Here is a 6,563-nt window from a genome sequence, read left to right on the forward strand (position 1 = left end):
ATGAGTAGCATTATGTTGTGGATAAGTGCCACTAACATCTAAGTGAATCAACCTCAACAACTTTGTGATTCTTTATTCTTTCCAAAAGAATAAAGATTCGAACATTTCGCCTCTATACAATTTTAACAAGAAGGTATTGGATCTGGATCTAACGATCCAAAGCATCCATCTATGACCAACTCATAATTTATGATTTAGAGGTATCACAATTTAGTTGAGATTAGTCACTACCTTGCAACCTTTTGGGTTTTAAGCATCATTATATTCTAAACAGTTAACACTACCATATCATCTCTACTATAGAGACAATCAATTAGATTACTATAATCCAATCATTGATTAATAAAGAACAATGTTTTGTCAAACAAAACATTCATCCATCTCTACTATAGTGACGGAATTAAGTTCCTTAAAATTGGAATGTAAAGACAATCTTTGGTTTTTCCAATTTCTTTGGTAGTTCATATGAGGAAGTAAGTACTATCTGCTTTCGCAGAGATCTATATTTTATTCACGTTCTGAATGTGAAGTACCTTTTCTTCTCTCATATATCTTCTACTTCTTATTAGTCACACTTTTACAACGATTGTAAAACATAGTTGCTAATACAGAATCAAGCATTCAAGTAGAAGAACCAACTGTTTTGAACTATTCAAGAACAATTTACAACACCTTCGAAAGGTGTGTTCTTGACACTTGCAAGACATTTCTTGCAAATACCCCTTCCAATGTCCATCCTTTCATAAAGAAAGTTTGTTCCCTTGGAGTTTATTTCGAATTTCTTCATTTGACTTCTCCTTTGACTACAATAGTCATGGTCCCTAAACTCCCACTATCTCTCTTGAAACCTTTTTCAATTGTGTTATACACATGAAACATTTTGGAGAGCATGTGTTTATTGTTCACTACATAATTTACAATAAACTTAGTGAACCATTAGGATAGGGACATAAATGTGAAGTCCTAGCCTAGTTTCCGTCTCGTTAAGTGGTTTATCACTTCAACACTCAATGATTCAAAATCATCATAAGTCCATGTTAATGGACTATTTTTGTCAACCAACCATTATGTTCTAAACATAATTACAAACTTTCAAGAGTTGTACAAGGCAACTCTCATTTCTTCATACAACAATTTGTAAGTGAAGAATCATGGCACATTAAGTGTCCATGCCTTTGTGCTTTCTTCTCAAGTTCCTTGTTCATGTAACAAAGAAACAAGCACTAAGTGTTTGCATTGACTAAGAGTTGTTCAAAGCAACTCCTATTTCTTCATACAACAAATTGTAATTGAAGAATTATGACATTAAAAGTGTTGTCCTCTTTATGATAGACCTTTTCTAACATATTCTTCTAATGATACATTATCAATAGGAAGATTGTGAGGATGAGACTACTTAGGTACATTTACAAGCCATTAAAGACAATCTATGGTTTTGTAGTACCAAGTCCGGAAACTAAAGCTTTCGGTTTTTATTTGTCAAGTGTGGAATAGCGTTTGCAAATATATTGGTAAACAAATACATAACGAATATAAATTGATTGATTTTAAGCCATTTGATTTGGTCTTTAAATCAAATAGCACCACCCACTATTTTTGGCAAATTCCATATCCCTCATTGGAATTCGAGAGTTTTGGATGAAACTCTTATTAGGGTATGGGAGACTCACTATTACCAAGCCCACCTCACAATGATATGATATTGGCTAGCATTAATAATAATGAGAGAGTACGCTTACTCGTTTGCATCTCTTGCGAGTACCCATCTTATTTGGCCTCTAGAGAATGTAACCTAACAATGATATGATATTGGCTCCATTGCACTTAGTTAAGTCATTCCCACCATGCTTAGTTCATGAAGGGGTTCAAGAATAGCCTCACAATGATATGATGTTGGCCATCCTCGTTGCCTACACTCACCTCATCAAGTATGTATATAGACTCCTCCTGAGTATAAGCATGCACTTTGCACTCCCCCATGATAGGGTGAAGGCGGTGTACAAGTCATAAACGATCGGAGCTACCACGGTGGAAGGCCACGAAAGAGTGTTCAAAGCACTCTCACGCTTGTCAACTTAATAATGGTTTGGTTGAGGGTTTTAGGTCTCATCACATATAAACATACATTTTAATCTCTATTAAAACAATTTTGGTCCTATTACAACTATTGGTCTATTTGATTGTTTTAGTTGTATATAATACTCCCACTATGCTTATAAAACGGTTTTTAAAGCAAGAGTATATGATACTACTAACATAACCTTTGCATTCATTTGATGGACTATATAGTTGCCTTAGGGCCTTAGGATGACTATGAACCTTTGTTTAGATTCAACATGAGCCTTGTGTTGAATCTCGGTCTAGGGATGGTGATTGCTTTTAGTTATGCGTTTAATCACATTAAGGCGTGTTGTCTTGGGGCGTTGGACCCAACTACTTCATTTTCATGCATATCAAATAAAGCAAGAAAGAAGTACTTCAAAGTAAAGGTGAGCTTATGCTCATTACAACATTTGCATAAATCAAATTACTTTAAAGTAAATAAGAGCTTAAGCTCTTTTACAACATTTGATCAAATCAAATTACAACCAAAATGTAATCTACACATTCCCATGCTTCAAACAAATTTGAAACGGCCTATCACATAGCTCAATTATCGTAGCCTTAGGTTCATAATCACCCTTTAATTAATTAACACTTTAACTAATTAAATTGAATGCAACATTTTCATTTGGTTTTTGTATCCATAAAATTGATTTAAATGGAGCTAAACAAAATGAAAATCCAATTCTCATTTAAAGAGACAAAACAATTTTGTTCTCAACCTAATTTGGGCCATCATGCAATAACCACAACCTTTTGGGCTATAAAGCAATTAACCTCAACTTTTGGGCTATATTGCAAAACGTTTGGGGTCACTTTGTAAAAAACACAAAAGTCCACTACTTCATGTAATTACAACTAGAACCCGAAATTTAAACAATGCAAAAACTTCATTAAAGGAACAAAACAATTTGTCCTTTAGCGTTTTTGGACCTAAACAATACGGTCTTTCTCTAATACAATACTCTTGACCACATTGTTTGGTTTGATAGTTTATTCATGTCTACTATCCAATGTGATTCGTGTGCTTATATGATTACCTTGAATGTGATTTGGAACGACTTCCTAAATCTCATTCATACTCTGGCCAGAGATTCTTAATCATATCATTGAGCATTCTCCCTCAAACAATTTGAAGGTTAGAGATCCCTTGTTGCGCATTCACTTGCCTTCATGGCTAAGTAGCTTAACCCCAACTATGTCGTGGACACCCTCGAATGGAGTGACTTTAACACAATCAAAGATCAAGGACTTAACCACAAGATAACTATGATGCCTCAGGTCAAAGGACTACTTTGCATTATCCCAACCATGAGTTCTCATGTGACATGATTATGAGAACTCCTCGTTGATCGTGTTCAGTGGACTCATTTGCTATTGAGCACCTACATGCTTGTCTTGGTGTCAATCACACCAATGATTCGAGACTAGTGACTCTCACTAAGAGAAGACATAGCATGTACTGATCTTAACGGACTGTCAATGTCCAATTGGCAATCCTATGATCAGGAACGTTTAGGATATGTATACAAAAGAGAATGGTCTCATTAATCTAACTTGTTTAAATCACATTCTCCTAATTACATATTCCTTGGACTTATCGTTTAAGCATATAACATTTATATGAGACGGCTTAAAACAATAATCTTTGCCCTTGATATTAAACTAGATTAGTTTAACATGTGAAATGTCCGTAAAGTATCATCATATGATTGGTTTTAGGGCACATTTCCAACACACCTACATGCTTGTCTTGGTGTCAATCACACCAATGACTCGAGACTAGTCATTCTCACTAAGAGATGACATAGCATGTACTGATCTTAACGGACTGTCAATGCCCAATTGGCAATCCTATGATCAGGAACGTTTAGGATATGTATATGAAAGAGAATGGTCTCAGTAATCTAACTTGTTTAAATCACATTCTCCTAATTACATATTCCTTAGACTTATCGTTTAAGCATATAACATTTATATGAGACGGCTTAAACAATAATCTTTGCCCTTGATATTAAACTAGATTAGTTTAACATGTGAAATGTCCGCAAAGTATCATCATATGATTGGTTTTAGGGCACATTTCCAACATAAAGTGCCTAATCAAGAGAGTGTGCAGGTGAGCGGGTTTGAACCCTCTCCACAGGTGATGTCAGAGCAGAAGACAGTATAGTAATAAGTTGAGGGTTACACCACTGAAGGTAACCATCTCTCCTGAGATTTGCCAGAATCCTTGTATACGCGTAAACACCGCTACTAAACCTGGAGGAGCGAAAAACAATTTGAGTGGGTCAGTAAAACAATACTTGTACGAAAACCTTTATTTTTTAATATACTAACCCCTCACCGTAAAACAAGTATAGTTTCCTCAAAACATACTACGTAAGTATGTAATCAAATATAACAACAATATAACCAGAAATATGCCAAGTCATGATATATCAAATACCAAAGTAATATAATCATGTGATAATCAATTATAAGCAGTTTGCTCATCATCTAAGCTAACACACAAGTTCGAACAGATGGTTTCTGACACGAAGGAGGAGATCTGTGACTAATTTTTTCAATCCTTTTTATGTTTGGAATGAATGGAACCACACACTAATCTGGTGAAAAAATGGAATTGGATTTCCTTCCGATTATTCATCTCTAAATATTAGTGGGGTGTGGGCAGTTACTGTTGAACCTCCTACTAAACTCAGTCCAGATTGTGGGAAACCTCAAGAGTAAACTGTCAACTGGTTGGCCCTTATTCCTCCTACATCATCTTTAGCATGTATTTATTTTTTATTTTGATTTTTTTTTCCTTCAAAACAGTTTTTTTGTTCAGTTACTTGTTTTTACCAATTTATCCTCATTTTCCGATTTTTTTGGATTTTGATTATGAATAAAACAAAGGGGCGTTTTTGACATTTCTGAATGCTTCACCAAACTGACCTTCTTCCTTTATATATAAGGAAAACTAACCAAAAGGGCTTTAAAACCTTAAGTTTTAACCAAAAACCATGTTACAAGTTTATTTAATGGTTAGTACAAAGTTCAATTTTAAATCAGCCCAATAAGAATGGCCCAAGCAATAACATTCCGCTTTTGCCCCTGACGGCAAGCTTTATCTCTCCCTCCCTATTTCGATCTCTCCATCTAATATCTACAAGCTCGATTTCGTCCTCGAGGTCCTGCCGTGGCGTCTTTTGAACCTCTTCGATGCTCAGCTTCTGCAAGCCTACCCTCGACATGCTCTCTTCCAAGAACTATCTCCGGCAGCTTCTGTACACGTGCGAGCACTCATTTCCTAACCCCACCGCCACCATCCGCTTAGCAATCTCATGGAGGTCGTTAATGGTTCCAGAAGGAAGCGCATCGATCATGACGTCGTAGTCACCGATCGGCTGAGCATTAGGGATCTGGTGTTCCTCACCGTCCCCAATTACCTCATCCTCATCTTCTTCTTCATCATCTCTTGAGTCAAACGACAACACGCCATTCGACTCGCAAACGAAATGCGCAATTGAGTTTTCATGACTCGCCGCCGTGTTCGACCAAGGATCTGAACTCGTCCTCGAGCCGGAACATGGCCTGCTGCATAAGATCCTCAACACGCGTGAGGCAAACGCCGACGGACTTGTCGTCGACCATAGGAGTCCAGTCCCGGATGGTGGCAATGAGGTCGTCGATCAAGTCAAGAAACGTCACAGAATCGGTCGAGTAGGACCAGATTGGGTGGTCAGCAGCAACATACTGCGAGATCCGACGGTCCAGCGACTTTAGCGAGAGCTCGAGGGCGGCGCAGCTGCGAGTGCGTTTGTCTTCGGAAGCCAATTTCTCGCGAGAGAACCTGCCGTCGAAGTTGGAAAAAATCTGCAAAATATCGTCGGCCATGTTATCGTTGTGAGCTAGAGTATTGGCTATATGGCGTGCCTATTAGTATAACACGTTACCTTTCTCTTTCGATTTGGTTTTTGTTTTAAAAAATTTGCATGTTGTTGTTTCATTCCTGTTTGCCATTTACGATTTTGAATCTTTGCAGTTGAATTTCTTTTGCATACATCATTAGTTCTCGAACGCTTGAGATTTCTATGAATCCAATGATCTATTGCAACACCAACTGCACAAGTTCTTGGTATTAACAAGCCATTTCTCTTTTATCTTTAATTTTGGATTATTGTGTTGGAAATTGTGATGTGTTCAAATTAAAAGTTAGGAAATTATGATTAGTTTAGTTAATTGCTTTGATTTTTACCAAAGCAAACTGAACTATTTATCAAAGTGAACTATTTATCAAATTGAACTATTTATCAAACTAAACCACATTGTTTTACCAAAGCAAACTGAACTATTTATCAAACTGAACTAAAAAACCACACTTTTTTACCAAAGCAAACTGAACTATTTATCAAACTGAACTATTTATCAAAGTGAACTAAAAAACCACATTTTTTTACCAAAGCAAACTGAAC

General features: G+C 36.5%; 1 pseudogene; it reads right to left on the reverse strand.

Moving 5' to 3' along the window:
- Positions 1–5,156: 5,156 nt before the first annotated feature.
- LOC126584266 (exocyst complex component EXO70B1-like) lies at positions 5,157–6,154 on the reverse strand (annotated as a pseudogene).
- Positions 6,155–6,563: the final 409 nt, after the last annotated feature.

The sequence above is a fragment of the Malus sylvestris genome, chromosome 10, assembly GCF_916048215.2.
Source record: "Malus sylvestris chromosome 10, drMalSylv7.2, whole genome shotgun sequence".
Classification (NCBI taxonomy): domain Eukaryota; kingdom Viridiplantae; phylum Streptophyta; class Magnoliopsida; order Rosales; family Rosaceae; genus Malus; species Malus sylvestris.